This window comes from Spea bombifrons, chromosome 1 (genome assembly GCF_027358695.1).
Source record: "Spea bombifrons isolate aSpeBom1 chromosome 1, aSpeBom1.2.pri, whole genome shotgun sequence".
Taxonomy (NCBI): domain Eukaryota; kingdom Metazoa; phylum Chordata; class Amphibia; order Anura; family Pelobatidae; genus Spea; species Spea bombifrons.
This window is the reverse complement of record NC_071087.1, coordinates 154,999,771-155,016,757: the sequence shown is the minus strand read 5'-3', so window position 1 is coordinate 155,016,757 and position 16,987 is coordinate 154,999,771. Positions and strand designations below refer to the sequence as shown.

Here is a 16,987-nt window from a genome sequence, read left to right as displayed (position 1 = left end):
ATAAGAAAAGAACATATTCAATTCAAATTCCTTCCCGCGTTTACAGCTTCAGTAACAAATGAAATGCTTTATAAAAATACTTCATATTAAACTCACAAATAAAATGATTATTATGTGTTTTAAATGTATGTAATCGTGTTAAACACTTCCCCTTTACATATAGGAGTGGAAGGCAAAGATGTAAGGGTGTTAGCCGGGGTATTAAGCAAATGAGATGAAAAGGGGAAAGAAAGTCACAACATTTCAAAACCAAGCAGACTTGATTTAATGAGATTGACTGCGGGCTGCTTGGTCTGGGTGGAGATCTGGATTTCAGATTTATGAAGCTACTAAACAGGTTCCCTCGCCGTGCGATGAATCATATGGGGCTTTCTCAATATAAAGACTGATTAAGCTAAGAGGAAAGAAGACGACAAGTGGCATTAAAGAAACGCCATCAGGAATTCCATGAGGTCTCCCCTGATCAGCCCAGGAAAGGGTAAACTCATTTGCGTACCCGGGTACCCTCAGGGTTTGAGCTCCAAGCTTAGGAACTCAGAAGGGGCAAAATCTCAGAGTAACACAGTGTGGAGCCGACCTTCCCACCCCACACTGCTGTGATTATATATATATATATATATAACTCCCAACTGGTGCTTTTGCAACCAGTTTAGTCAGGTTGATATCTCTGCTTGAATGCAGGTGAGTCAATGATGTGTATCTTTAAATAATGACAAGGCAAGCTTTCCATGAGGACCGGTACTAGAGTCACTTGGTTAACATATTTGGTGAGTCACTGTGTAAAATCTGCATTATGTGATGGGCCATTAAACGGTTAATAGGGTCAGATCTGGCTATGATCACCTGACATTGGTCATGTTGCAGTAGAGACCTCCATTGCTGTTCCCACGTGGCCACCAAGCAATGCTATGATGATGAATGGATCGAGTGGGCTTTCCGGGTAAAGTAGGTAGGTAGTCCCGCCCAGGCCCTGCCTCCAGCTCCACCCTGTCCCGCCTCTGGCCACACCCCTATGTCAGGATGAGCATCTCTAAACTAGGACCTGCTATATGTACTGTGAAAATACAGACCCATACGAAATAACTACATGTAATAAACGCCTGGCTCTGGTTTGTGTATCATTATATATATATATTATAATTTTATCAGCCGGGATACATCCTTAGGAGTTGCCTGCAGGATAATTATCCAATAAAGGAGATAAAGAGTATTATTATCTTTTATTTACTAAGGGCCAGCAGCAAATTACACAGCGCTGAAGATAATAACTTTCATCGTCGGAATCTGACAACTTTATGTGCAGGAAATGCCGTAATAAGGTGTTGTACATTTAATAGGATACTTCCCTGCCTGTTCGGTTCGGGTTGTAACACACCTTTCACTGAAACGATTAAGCAATCAACGTCCGTCAGTCATCATTTCCGATGTTCTTTGGTAAACACCCTCGGTGCTTGAAATCTGGATATTAGTAATATTACCAGAATTATCATGTTTGCGCACTGGTTTAGGGCGTATACACAGAACATCAAATCATCAGAACACCATCATGCAATCGAATCAGTAAACTCATATCTACCAAGCGTTTAGGAAGGACAGTCCCTACTTAGGCCCCGCATCTCTTTTTAGGAGCTCAGAACGTTTTGCAGGGTAGGAGGGCATCACACGCTTCTTCAGCCCTAAAAGTCACAATAATATATATATAGAAACAGCAAGAAACAATGATAATTTAAGCTGTGTAAAACTATTCTTCAACGGGATCCTCTCAGACCACATAACAGCAATCCGTCACAAAGTCACAAAAACTTTACATAAAAAACTAAACAGAACAATAGTTTTGAAACCTGTTTTTAAGCTATACTAGTAATGGTGGAGGTTCCACTTTAACACATACACATAGGCATCACACCCATGTTCAGTTTTGTACATTGCTTTATCAAAAGCAATCTAAGCGTAGAATCCAAGCAGATTACTACCGGTATAACCCATCCCGGCACATTCACGCCTTTCATGCTTAATGGGAATGTCTTTACGGCAACTCAAAAGTTTCAAGTTTCTTTAATCTATCTTTTATTAGAGCGAAGCACAAGTATATTGACAGCCCCAGTTTATTATAGGCACAAAGCTGTGTGCTTTTTACACTCAAAAGGACAGAGATTACCGTAGTATGGCGTAGAGAACGTATCCTGGAAGTCTTTGAACCCACAATAAACAGCCAGCGATAAACATGTTACAGTGCGCCTATCCTACCAGAATGCATTTTACGGACCACAATGTTTTATGCTTACACTGTGCTAGAGAAATAGCCAACATGAATACTGAAATATTTTTATACCTCCTGCTCCTTCACTCTCCACTAGGGGCAGCAGAGGCCCAGAGTCACTGGTAAATAAGGACCTTAATTGCACCATGTCATAAAGAGCTCACACACCAGCAACTGATGCAGGAGAACCTGAAATCCAAATGGATATCCACCATATAATTACCACAAATTTATTTATTTATTAGATGAAAGCTGGGAAACGGCATCAAATTAGCATCTCCTTGGTTCGGTACAAGTGATCAGAAATAGGCTACACATTTTTAATAAAAGGGACAAGGTGACTACAGACTTCCAGACAATTTCAGAGGAAGACAAGGAGGCTTTTTGCCCTTTTTTTTTTAATTTTTTTTTTAACCTTCACAGTTTAGGTTTGGGGGGGGTCTTTATTGTATGACTTTACAGCATACCTACTAACTGTCCTGTTTTAAGCAAAACAGTCTCAATTTTCAGGCACACCCACTTTAGCAGACAGTGGGGATAATTGGCTTGTAGCACAGTCCTCGATAGCAGCTCCCACGTGGTCACCATGCAATGTCCCACAGCGACACAATGTCATATCCACCAGTCCTGCTTCAGTAGATCGTAAGGTGACTGGACTGGTAAGGGGGATGAATGGTAGGTAAATGGTCCTGCCACCAGCCCCACCTCTAAAAAGACTAAATAGGCCAAAGGGTTCTGTGCGTCATATTTCAGAATAATCCACCAACATGAATTTAAAAGACACTGCAGCCCACTTGAGGAACTCATTGCACAAACGTTGGGTACCAACAAACCCATCCAAAGGCTAAACTAGACTAGCAAAATAGACTCTGCTTTTATGGTCGCAATATCGCAAATGAATTCCCTTAGGCAATCTATATGATAATGTGCTGTGGGATTCTGACTACACATTGAAGAAATACAGTAACAATCATCTGATTGTTATATTACATTCCTGGGTCCGGGGTGGCTCCGTCTCACACTAACTTGTAGTATGGAGTTCCGGATTCATTACGTTGGCTTCGTTCCCAGAGACTGAAGCATTTGGATATCAAACAAAACTGTTATTAAACATAATACGAGACACCTTACTCCAGAAAATATTTTAACATAACATAAATAGCAGTATAATTAACACAGAGTAACAGAGAATATAGTTTAGCAGATAGTGTATAATATATGTTAGAATTTTTGGATTTAGGGGGCAGTCGGCCATGGACTTTTTTTGTTAAATGAAACTTCTCCGTTTGCAATTTACCTAAATAGTGGTTTTTTTTTTTAGGATAACTTAAGCTTTCTATTTTTACGAACATACTAGCTTCCAGTGCAGCACATTATATCACGCAAAATGCTGTGGCATCACATGTCATAGCTGCCAACAGTCCCGAAATGGGGCAGTCCTGCCAGCTGTCCTTAAATGACTGCCAGAAGCAGGTAGAATCCCTAAATAACGGGTGGAAGTCCCCAGAAACCTGCGAGACACAACACGCATCCCACGGACTTCATAGGAAACGGACACACAAGAACATTAGGTCACTCTGCCGAGGTCTATTAGTAGGTGCGCAAAACAAACAAAAGAACTACTGATAAGAATATGTATTTTTCATCGGTTGCTGGGCAGTTCTTGGGTTACCCAGTGGTGAATTTATAAAGATTTCTTTACCGGCGCTGGATGATGAAGAAAATGACTCATTCACTGAATTATCTGCGATTCCGCAAATTGAGAAGATCGGATAGCTTCAAAATGTCGCTATCCAGCTTTTATAATGGGAGACTTGTAACATTGTATTAAAAAACATTTATTTAGTATACGTGTGTGCGTGATTTATGATATATAACGCAGTTTAACTCAGTGAAGTTATGGACATCTCCCTGCATTAACCATACATTATACAGGGCCAGCACAGCCCTTCTTAAAGAAGAAGCTCACTGATGTTGGCCCATCATCATACATGGAGCTGGAATTTTCATCTCGCCTGCTAAGTCCTACTTTAGTGAATGTTCCTCCCAGACAAAAATCACGTTGTGGAAACTCCGTCAACTGTGCACAAGCACGAGCTTGGATTATATCTGTTGGAAAAGCATTCGTTTGTGGGCGCCATTGTTATCATGTGAGCTTTAGCTAGCACTTTGTGGACGTATGGGCTATTGCTCCCCACGGGCTTTCATTGGAGTTAAACTGGTATCACTTTCATAAAACGGTCTATTCTGAATGTGGGGAGGGTGACAGCAGGCACCGGCCGTCACATACATAAGGAGGACGTCAGGGCAGTTAAGATAACGGTGGAGGAGCATGGCAGCAGCCACATAACCCAGGGCAGATTTGTCCACCGCTTCATGGGCCGGTTGGGGAGATTCCTTGTACCCGGCTCATTCACACTATGGAGCACTTGGCCTAACCAGTAGAGTCTCCATTCTCACTCCATGCATTCAGCGCTGGGACGTGACATCAGCGCATTGGCCGGCAGTCAGGGAGGTAAGTGGGGGGGGGGTAGTTAGGCATGACCGGGGGCAAGATACCTCTCCGTGATGGTGCACCTTGGGTATTTCCCGTGCATACGTATGTGTTTGGCTCCAACTATGATCCCCAATCCACAACTCCAAACAAAAACGAATCCTCCCTTTTGCTGTTGGAACTGTTGCCATGGTTACCGCAAACAGATTTAACAATCCATAAAGTAAATGTCTTAAAGAATGATCAAGCTGGGTCATATCAGAAGAAAGAATAGTGGGAATTTACTATGTCAGCGCCAGAGGGGTAAACGTGTCACCACTCGGTTACTTAGAAGTACAATTTAACAAATTAGAAGCTGTATTTAAGTTATTACTTTCTCTTTCCTCGGGCGATCTCCCTTTGCCAGAAAGTCTTCCCACCTAAGTATGTTTCTAATAATGTATGTGTAAATTAACCATAAGGTAACAATTTCACAGCAGGCTCCGCTGGGATTTCCTTATTCTATTGTCTATTGTCAAACACAATGGGGTTTATTCACTAAAGGGAGAGTTGTGGTTTCAGCTCCCTCGCTATTCATTACGAAGGACCAACACCGGCAGGTTTCTACATTATATGTGTGAGGAGACTGGAGAAAACCCATTGATTTAACTATACATTATACAGGGCCAGCCAAGCTCTTCCGGCAGCAGAAGCTCACTGGGGTTGGATCTTCATAATGTATAGTGAAGGCAAGCAGCTGAAACAAAACTCTCATGACAACCAATCGGCACACCTGGGAACTTCTGGGCGCTGATGTCGGTGGGCGGTCCCGATGACCCCAGCCATTAAAGAAAAATGGGCGAGGAGAGGGGCGTGTCAAGACCCCGCTCCAGAGACCCGTAGGATTCGGGTCTTGACATGGAGAACCGGAGAAGCTCTTCCGGACGGGAGTTCTTCCATGCTGACCTGGAGACCCAGGGAGGAGACACTTTACCCCCGGAGTCTCCAGCTATGGCAACAACCACTCCATTCCCCTTTCTGATTCACACATTAGGTCAGGGCTGGCACAAAAAGAAGAGGAGCCAGATCTAAAAAAAATCTAGGGGCCAAGTTCTGCATTAAATTTACAGTTAAGGGAATACTTAGCTGTGGTTTCTATGGCGATAGCGCCATATCGTGCACTAGGATTTTGCAACTGAAATGCCTACATCTTTACTTACAAAATATGTATTATTGATATGAAGATTTGACATGGACCTCCATTCCGTTTTTACCTCGCTTTTAGGGTGAAAAATAGTAAATATAAGGGTTTTGTTTTTTTTTTTTTTTTAAATAACCCAACTTTAAATCTCTGCATATCTACAACAGCCAGAAAAACAGAGGCTGGAATCTCAACAGTAGAAGGCAGCGGATCCTTAGATGACTTCTGCGTGAGCTTTAAATATTGATGATCTGAGGAAGATTTGCCGTCACGGCATCTCGCCGTCTTGCGTTTTCCTGCTGTCTTCATTTCAGAATTCCAGGAAATTTAACCCCTTAAGGGCAATGCCCATTAAAAACAATGCATTGTGGGCCCGTACATGTACTAGAGAAACTTTCAATGGGAAAGTATGGGACGCAGACTGCGCTATCACCACTCATACTCCCTTTACTTCAACCCAATCACTCTAAGCCAGCATAAATAGGGAAAAGGCAGTGTCTGTCTTCTTGCCATTAAAAGCCCAAACCGGGGACCTGCAACGTCTTATTCTTCCAAAGATGATTTTGTTTTCCACAAATCTCTTTACTGAGATGGTAGTAGATAAGCTATTACTACTGTAAGGGAATTCAAACATGCGCGGGATAGACATATGGCTCCTGAATATAAGACAAGTCCAACGACCGATCGAGATCTGAGTGTTACATTTGGAAAAATGGGTGACATGGGTTTTATCTGCCGTCAGCCAAACCGTCCAAGTCCGTCCAAGTCCTCAGGATACCGCAGGTCTAGCGATGTTATTTCATCTTATTCCATGGAAAGGGTGAGGCTCGTGGGTTTTAATGAACTTCCTCGCAGGCATGAAAACACACCATGGAAAGTCAGGTATAAAAACACATGGGGAGGATTAATACATTCAATAATATCGTCTCTTCTGAATGGAAATTGGGGGGGGGGGGACAGAAAAAAATATAGATTCACAAGGAACGTCTATTATATCCACGTCACATATTTTAGACCCGCAGGGGTAGGCTTCAGTAGGTATGTTTTATATAGCGCCATCAGATTCCGCAGTGTTGTACAAAGGGTAGTCAGCTAATAATTTGTAGATTACATGACCAGATGACATTCCGGGCCTGCTCAAAAGAGCTTACAATCTAGACGTTACACCTCCACATGCCCTATGTGTAATGACCACCCATCTAGTCAAACAAAACAAACCCCACCAGTGACCACCTTCTTAGTCCACAAGAGTAGAGACCATCCCACCAGTCTTCGTAAGAAGCCATAACCCCCGCTAGTCCCGAACAAAGCCGGCCATTCAAATCTAACGGGCCAACAGTTATGTAAGATAAGTAAGAAGCAGGACTCCAAATTCCACAAAACCGCCATTGTTTAATCGGCACGAAGAGCCCTACCGGTATTACTAGGGTAGTCAGATTTTGGCTAAACTACAACTCCCACAATGCTCCACCACCCTATACCCATCAAGTAATGGCTAGGAATCACAGCAGTGGTTGGCCACCCCAGCTCTACGGTACTAGTCTGATACCGGTGCCATACCGTGTGAGATATTATATCTTATTAATTCACTTGCATCACTAATGTAAACTACGGTACCTCCACACAGCCCTAGTGTTGGCTAGCATGAGAGTTCAGGCGCTCTAATGAGACCCCCAACTTGCTTGTGATTACAAAGTACTTAGACGCTAGACCCTGTAAGGCACAGTACTGTACACACTACTCCCCATGCTTTATGATTTCTTATGGTTCAGCGGCTCAGATGTTCCCTGCTCTGTGACAAATCCTGCCCTGGACAGCGTTCACTTAACACGCGCCCTGATTAGCCTGCAGGTTAATTACCGGCCATTAACGCAATCGCTGGCCATGGAAAAGAGGCAGATCCTTCAATACATACTTAAGATTCAGACGATGGAAAGAACAGAGACTCCCAAAGGCTGAAATAACCGAAACGTGCAGGTGAAACATCTCCAACAGCACAAGAAAAGGAACGCGGACCCTTCCTAATGCGATACTAATTACACACATATGTACATGCCTATAGGCAGCCGCACAGCGGCAATCAGGCAAGTGCCGGAGAGCCAGTAGCCAAAGGGGCCACTCACTTTTCTTTACTGCGACTCCAGCAGCGGATCGGGTCCTTCAGTACGCAGCAGCACATACATTATTTAGCAGCCATTGCCCTCAACGTCCTCAGAACCCCCCGGTCTAGAAGATCTAAAAGATGTCCTCATCATTATTTCCCCTTTTTCTAGTAGCCGGGTGTATCTATAGCCACAATCATGGGAAAGTGGTCCCTATCCCTATATTATTAGAAGAAGGGCCAAGTGGGCCGGGGAAACTGAAACAGGCAGTCTAGATGAGCTGAATGGCTCTGATCTGCTGTCACAATTTAAAATACGCTAATAAAATATCAGTAACAGATTAGTGACACCTTCAAAAGGGACAGGGCAGGAAGAGGGTCTGACGAGCTATATATTATATATCATATTATTACCGTATATATTATAATAATATATGTCAATAAGATATCCTCCCACTAGATGCCCTATGTACATAAATAACAATATCAAGGTCTTAGTCTCGTCTAGGTAAAGCCTCGACCCTAACTGCATCTTTAACCGCACTCACTCACTTTAACCATTTCATATGTTGTGAATATATATATATTTTATTTATTATTTTATATAGCTCCATCATATTCAGTAGCGCTGTACAATGTGCAGATATATATTTATATAGATTAGCATTTATTGTTTTATATAGTGCCATCAGATTCCGTAGCGCTGTACAATATATATATATATATTTATTTATATCATCCGTCCTAACATTAAATGATTCCTAGACTTTTTATTGTATTTCTGTATCAAAGAGCCACTTGCCTTCTGGATATTAAAGAGCCGTAATAAATACACTCACAAAAAAGGATATAAGCTTCAAATCCCACATAAGACAGCCCCGTAACCGTACAATCTGAAGATCAGGAGAAGCTGGAATGTTACCTTTATTAAAACGCTTCCATTACCCCACCCGGCTCCAAATCCCCAGATTATACATTTACTTTCATCAAATTAAACGCTTACATCGAAGACTAGAAAAACAGAATTAGATTGGCAGATATAACCCATTCGGACCATCATTGACTTTGAGTGCCAGGCATGATAAATGTATTATCCTTCTGGCCTTTAAAGGGTTAACAAGTCCTGTTACAACGTGCTTGAACTATTCTAGACAAAGTCTACATTATATGAGAATAAACACAACGGATGGGCGTATTTTGCATTTTTTTTTTACATTAAAATTATTTATAAATATTAAATAGTGAAACCCATTCAGTTCGGTTTCTATTATCACAAATAACTCATTATTTTAGACATGAAAGAAAAGCACTGTTGGGGAAATTGCTGCAATTTATATTCATATTAGAAAGAGTCCATTCTTCGTAGAATGGGGCCACAAAGAGGAAAAGGGGTTAATAAAGGTTTCTTTCAATTAAAAGTGTGATTAAAAGCATTCCAGACCCCACACAGACCGTTGTGACCAACGGGCATTCGCGGAGCACCGATGATTAATTTTATCACTTGGATTTAAAGTCAAATTTCCTTTATATTGAATGTTCTTTAGCTTAAAAAAATAAGCACAGAATACGCAAAAACAGTGATTTAAAAAAAATATATGTTAGTAAATCGGAGGGAAATAAAGCGCCAGAAAAAATAGTAACTTATTTTAAAGAATGCACAAATTATTTTTTGTTGGGGTTTCTGCCTGGAGTGTCCCTTTAAATTCAAGTTTGGCTAATATTTAAAAAAAAAAAAAAAGAAAAAAAAAATTTCATCTTTTTGCATTTCATCTACAAATGTGCCCTCAGTGGGGTTAACTTACTAAAAAAAATCATATTTAGTAAGCACAATTATATATATATATTCATATCAAGGGATTTAATGCTTAAGGTACAGCAATAGCCAGCATTTAAAAGGTTAAAACAGCTCCACTCCTTAAAACACAAATACTGCAGGTCCCTGCGGGTTAACAGAAACCGTCCATTTGGGTGAATATGTTTAGCTTTTGGTTCCGTGAACGTTACTGTATCTCATGGTTACTGAATGGGGCTTCTTGGCACAAATGGACGGGCCGATCAACCGAAAAAGAAAATTGGAATGGTGTTTACCCCATTCATAGGGAACAGGAGATATGTATTCCATAAAGAATGCGGTTCCAACAAGAGATCATACCTGAAAACTGATGGGTCAGAGGCTTAGATGTGAGGAAGTTCTACTTTAGTGATATGGTGGTAGATAAATGGAACAGCCTCCCAGCGGAAATGGCAGAGGTTAAACATACATGGGATATGCCTCTGGCCCCTGAAACTAAATCAAGACCAAGGACTGATTAAGATCTGAGTTACACGAGGAGCAACGGGCAGACTCGATTCTTTGTTTTAAAGAAGTTGTCTTGAAAGCTTACGCTCTAATTTTAGGAAGCCAATACATGTTTGTTTGTTTTTATACCAGCCATCAAATTCTATGATTGTGTGAATAACTGCCCCCTACAGGGGTACACTGACACACACAGACACAAACACACACACAGACACACACAAACACACCCTGACACACAGACAAACACACACAAACACACACAAACACACACTGACACAAACACACACTGACAGTACAGAAGAGAAGACCCAGGGCTTCCCACAACAAGTCCTGATTCCAACCAGTAACTTCTACAACCCCAACCCCGACCCCAACTCCAGCCTGTCCATCCACAGAGCTTAATGAGAAGCCCCCACTGGTGGATACACATCTCTGGTGTCCCTTACATCCCCCAAGTGTTTTATTCACTATCCACAGGGACAAATACACAGTAAACTGCCTATAACGTTTAACCCATTCAGTGACACAAAGAATAAGTAGGGCTGCTTATAAACTTTAACCCATTCAGAAAAGAAGTAGGGCTGTCAATAAAATGTAACCCATTCAGCAAAGAAGTAGGGCTGCTTATAACATTTAACCCATTCAGTGCCAGAAAGAAAGTGTTTAAAATATCTATATCTATTACACCCCCCCATAAATAAACACGCATATATTATAGAGTAACACACACATCCCTCTATCTTTATGTCAGAGAAAACTCCAGGATCTTATGAAGTCATTAAGTTGTGCAGCAGTCTCGCGTGCTGTGGATCTGTCACAGACACGGCCCCGTGCGCTCACCTTGCTATTAGTCCACTCGTGCCCGGAGCCCACGGTCATGGTGCGAGGGCAGCCTCCGCTCCGTGTGCCGGCTCCACGCGCTCTGCCTGCTCTCCGGCTCCTTCCACTAGTGGGGAGAATCCCAGCTTCCAGCGGCTGCCCACGCAGCTACCGTGCCACACCTACTGCCTAACTCCCAGCAGGCACAGCCAGCACGCCACACGCCCGACCAGAGTACCACCATGTTACTCGTACATCAACAACTCCCATCAATCCCAGCCACTGCGCAGTATACCATTCAAACTGCATATCACAATCCCGCATGCCTGCTGCTTCTGCACTGCAAGGCTCATCATGCCCAGGCTGCAAAAATACAACCACAAGTTGCCTGTTCTTGATAATTTTCCCATTTTTAAATAAATCAGATTATTCTTCAGATAAGACTTTATTAGGTCAGCAATCCTTAAAATCTATACAAACCAGGGAACCAAAAATAATGGCAACCAGTGATTTTAATCTTTTATTGTAAAATTACACATAATAACAGCAAGAATTAATAATTACTATTATTATCATAATAAAGTCTTATTTCTCCTTAATTTTTATACTCTGGTTCTTATTAATGACTATTATTACTTATATCATTAACAATTTTTATAATGTGGTGGTTTAGGTCCAAATACTTGGATGAGATTTGTTCCCTTTACTTTTTATTTTTACTTCCCATTCTAATTTAGAAAAGTGCATAATACAAATAAAACTATTTTATATGATGTGGTGCCCTCTAGATTTTTTTAATGAATTTATTCAAATTCTCCCTGCCCCCCCCCCACAGGTAGGAGGGTGTGTGTTACTGTATGGCGGTAGAGTGCGGGTGAGTGGATGGTGTTAGCATGAGTGTGTGTTGTAAGGTGTAAGCTGTCGAATAGATTTATTTGGGTTTCTCAGGAGAAAACCTCAGATTGGGTTTTTTTTCCCATCATGAGTGTAAAGTAAATGCATGCGTTACTGTGCGGTGTTAGAGTGTGCGTGTGTGTCAGTATTTGGTGTCAGCATGTGTATACGTAGTAGTTTGTGTATGTGTCAGTTCATTGTATTAGTGTTGGTATATGTTAGTTTATGGTGTTAGGTGTTAGCGTGAGTTTGCATGTTAGCATGTGCATGTGTTTAATTTACAGGGTAGGGGCAAATAAATACTGTACATAGGGACCGCTAACACCCCTTTACCCCCTCTTGTTTGCAATTTTAGATACTTAATGTATGGGCACGTGGCAGATTTCCAGACTCCAGTGTAACTATAGCCTCCGACAGGTGTGTAAATCATCTCTACATCGTGAACCACACCGTCGTGTAAATCACCACCATCCTTCTTGCACAGAAAAACAGCAGACATATCAATGAAATGATGTTAAAGGAAGCAGGAGTGGAGAGGGTGAGCTGGCAGCTATGATTGCATCAGCGTGAGATTAACTCAATTGGAGCGTTATAAACCCAAACACTAAACAACCACAGACAGGACGGGAACAAAGGACTCCGATCCACCTGCATCCTCTCGCCGACGCGTTTCCAGGGCTACACACAGCGAAGCCGCGCAGAACACACAGCGAAGCCGCTCGCCCTTCTCAAGTGTTATTTTCATGCAAAAAGCTGTCGACGCGGCCGGCTCCTCTGAACGCTTCGTCGGAATAAGAGGTTTCCGTGAAAATCCATTATGTATAAAGCAGCGCACTTTTATTTGCAACCACCTTAAAGGTTTTTTTTTTTATAAATTACATTGTTGGTCAGGGAGCTCACTCTCTAAACATGGAGGCAAGCGGACCTCTGAACCTGCAAGAGATTCGGGAATACCCCAGCCTTGGAAATATACTCAGTGACTATACTCCTCAAGGCACAAACAGCAAAGGGGCCACCGGGAAATTGGGGACCCCCTACCCCTTGGTAGGGCCCCGCGAAGTAGCTCTTCGGGTAAGGTGGGCATCCCTCTGACTCCACCCCTTCCTGCCTCTCACCACACCCCCAACACAGGTGTCCCTATTTGAACCCCTGAAACGTTGGAAGGTACGTGAATGGGCAGATTCACAGGGTCGCACCGCCAGGAGGTGACCAAACGGTGGTTCACCCCCCACTAGTTCAACACTATTAAAAACCCTGCTTGAATCCAGGTGACTACATTTGGAATATTTTTAATTCCCGGCAAAGTATTGGTTTCTTATGAACGTTATTAGAACAATCTGGCTGCAGCAATAAATGCGTTCCTTCAATCTAATCTGTTATACGGTATTTGATTACTTTTTTTTAACCAAATTATATTATGACTATTATTTGTTTTATATAGTGTCATCATATTCCGTAGCGCTGTACGATGGGTATATTATAACACTTGGTTTTTGTGTGTGACATCTGCATAAAACTATTATGGCTGCTGTAAGCATGACATCACAACACTGTAACCACTTATGTGCAGTTCCATAAGCCAAGCTAAATAATATTATATATATATATCATGGTAGATATTTCCATATCATTACAATACAATCAGGGCTTTCAAAGCTTTGAAGAAATGAGGTGTATAAAATTCTTATTCATAAAAACAGGTGTATTACATAAAAACGCGCTATTACTTCCTCGCCAGTCCCCGGCCACCGCACACCCTACAGATGTCAAGTGGATTCTTCCACAACTTTTCTAAACAGAGCCTTTTGGCAACGTTGTGGGTCATTTGGCACAGAAAACTTTATTATAATATTCTTCTCATAATATACATACATAACCGAGGAGCCGCTGCCTCCCGGCGCTCCGAACATCCGAGAGAAAAAAATCATTAATAATTTGAAATGCGTTTCCTGCTGATTAAAAGCAGGGTATTACCATCGCTGGGATATGAGTCACTGCAAAGGTATGATTACCCAACAACACATTCATAAAAAATGCTAGGTGCGGTGTTGTAACTTGCGATGGCACCGACCCCAAGAAGTCTCAGAAACAAAATAACATCTTTAAATAAGCCTCATGTCCATGGTGGTTTTATATGGGGAGAAAAAAAAATATACGCTACCTTTTAAACATTTTGTCCACTAAAATAACATGAAATGGATCAGAAATCCAGCACAGATGGGGTTAATGTTGTAAATGACTATTGTAGCTGGAAATGGCTGTTTTTTAATGGAATCTCTTCGTAGGCATACAGAGGCCCTTTATCACTCCCATCACTCCTGTGTTCCAATGGCCCTTTATCACTCCCATCACTCCTGTGTTCCAATGGCCCTTTATCACTCCCATCATGCCTGTGTTCCAATGGTCCTTTATCACTCCCATCACTCCTGTGTTTCAATGGCCCTTTATCACTCCCATCACTCCTGTGTTCCAATGGTCCTTTATTGCTCCCATCACTCCTGTGTTTCAATGGCCCTTTATCACTCCCATCACTCCTGTGTTCCGATGACCCTTTATCACTCCCATCACTCCTGTGTTTCGATGGCCCTTTATCGCTCCCATCACTCCTGTGTTCCGATGCCCCTTTATCACTCCCATCACTCCTGTGTTCCAGTGGCCCTTTATCACTCCCATCACTCCTGTGTTCCGATGCCCCTTTATCACTCCCATCACTCCTGTGTTTCGATGGCCCTTTATCACTCCCATCACTCCTGTGTTCCGATGGCCCTTTATCACTCCCATCACTCCTGTGTTCCGATGGCACGTTGTGTTCGCTGATCCAAGTTTAAGTTTAAAAGGCTAATTGATCGTTAGAAAAACCTTTTGCGATTATGTTACAGTCAGAAATGTCCTTGTTTAACATGGAAGCAGCCAAGTGACCCCTAACTTTTGAACCCTTGAGCTCAAGATGGCGCCAACGTAGGATTTAGGAAAGTAGCAGACCCCATTAAGTGGAAAAACAGGGATCTCTTTAATAGAGCATCACGCTATATAGAGGCGGATAGTCCTTATCCAGGTAATATTCGATTTATGTAGTTAGGCGATTTTACATTCTGTTGCTTTTCCCCAGATATAACGTGATAATGTAAAAAAACACATTCTTTATTTGTTCCCCTGTTATTCACAAGAACAATGTTAGGCGAAAGATTTATTTGGGTTTCCCAGGAGAAAGCCACAGACGAGGATTTTCTTCGCGGCTGTAAAATAAACACTAAACCGGTAATATTTTTTTTTTTTTGCTGTTTATTAAAGGATACGCGAGTTATCAGGATATTAGCCAGTTTTGTATTTGGCAGGCGTACGGCCAGCAGGTCTACAAACAACAAGGCGGCCAAATGTTAAAACAGAACTTCCTAAACTCTTACCCTGCGTATAAACAGCCGGTTTAGCCATGCGATTAAAGAGTTAATATTTCCGATATTGCTAAAAATAACACTTTAACAACTGAACACATAATTAGAAACACTATCTTTATTTTACCCTACATATTTTTGTCGTGCCAATTTAATTACACACTGTAACGATCATGTGACACAAATAGAAGGCACTGATAGGGTGTTGCCATAGAGCTGGAAAAGGAATTTAAAAATAATGTGCGTTTAAACGGGAAATACCGTTTTTTGTAACTTCCATAAGCCTTATCAGTGTCTGTTAATGGAAAGTATACCTAACCATGTTTATGTTTTTAGATTTTTTTAAAGAAACGGGTGGGGGGGGGCAAATAATGGGGCAAATCTGTTTGTCTACCTTCTCTACCTGATCTGGGGTCCTAAAGAGTCCAGACCTCCAGCGCATTTTGCTTCCGCTTGGGTAAAACATTATTATTAATTATTCAATACACAGTGCTTTATCTAGAGTTGCTAAAGAGTTGCTTGGGTGAGTAACTTGCCGTTTCCATTAGCCATGGCAGGTTCTTAGATGTTTAGACCCTGGAATTTTTATTTTTTTTACAGAAACACTTAATTTGGGAAACAATAAAATAGAGCATCAAATATGGATCCTTACTAGACTTAAAAATCAAATCCAAAAGGAGCCTCAAGACATAAATACCCCGAAGAGGTGACACTCCTGGAAGGTGGACATGGGGTATTGAGGTTACAGAAAAGGTCTTCTTTATGATAACCAAGAATGGCTTAGCAGAGTAAAGGGAGTAGTGACTTTATTTTTTGATCAGCTGAAATAAAACAGATTAAAGCCCATATTAAGTTACTAGAACCCCCCCACACACACACACACACTGTTAGTACCACCATGCTATGGCACCACCGCATATTGAGAGGTAGCACATGGACCTTTGGGGGTTCCTCCACTAACGCAATCATAGAAAAGCTGGTAGAACGAGAGAGGAAAACAGATGTGGGAATTAGGGAAACGGCAGCAAGAAGAATTGGGCAAGAGGTTGAGGTTCTGAGGGGAGATGGGGAAACCGTTTTGGGAGCAAAGAGTAAAAAAAAAAAATAAAAAAGTTTGGAAAAGGAACGGGGAAACGGGGAACTAAACTCCAAGCTCTTTCAGTGGAGTTTGGACGCACCTTCAAAGGCTGCTCACGGATATTTTGTATTCGCTTTATAATATTTTTTGAACAATTAAAGGCTCGGCACGCGGAATCAGCTCACACAAACGAGGCTTTTGGAGGAGGCCAATACATTTAAACGGGCCACGAGTTCAACAGATAATAAGGCTTTATCCGTGGGATTTATTGACAACGGCTATTAAGCACTGAATACAGAATCTCGCATACAAACCGAAATGCTTGTCTTGCATGTCAAGCGGTCTTTGTCAGCAAAATCCACCTCGGGGCCAAACACTCGCCCTTTCACTGAGCAGCGACTTTCATTCCAGAGGAAGAATGATTAATAAAGAGGGGATGCCAGCCGCTAATCTCTTATCTGTGAAACTAT

The 16,987-nt window shown here is 41.8% G+C and overlaps 1 protein-coding gene across 3 annotated transcripts in view; it reads right to left on the bottom strand.

The window, feature by feature from the left end:
* The window catches only part of PDZD2 (PDZ domain containing 2), a 100,714-nt gene that overhangs the window by 58,337 nt on the left and 25,390 nt on the right, over positions 1–16,987 (bottom strand). The window contains exon 1 of one of the 3 annotated variants that reach the window (XM_053448155.1): positions 11,175–11,273. The exons of the other annotated variants lie outside the window; for them this stretch is intronic. The gene's annotated coding sequence lies outside the window, so the exon portion shown is untranslated. Of the gene's footprint in view, positions 1–11,174; positions 11,274–16,987 lie in introns of those variants that run through there. 3 annotated transcript variants of the gene reach the window in all.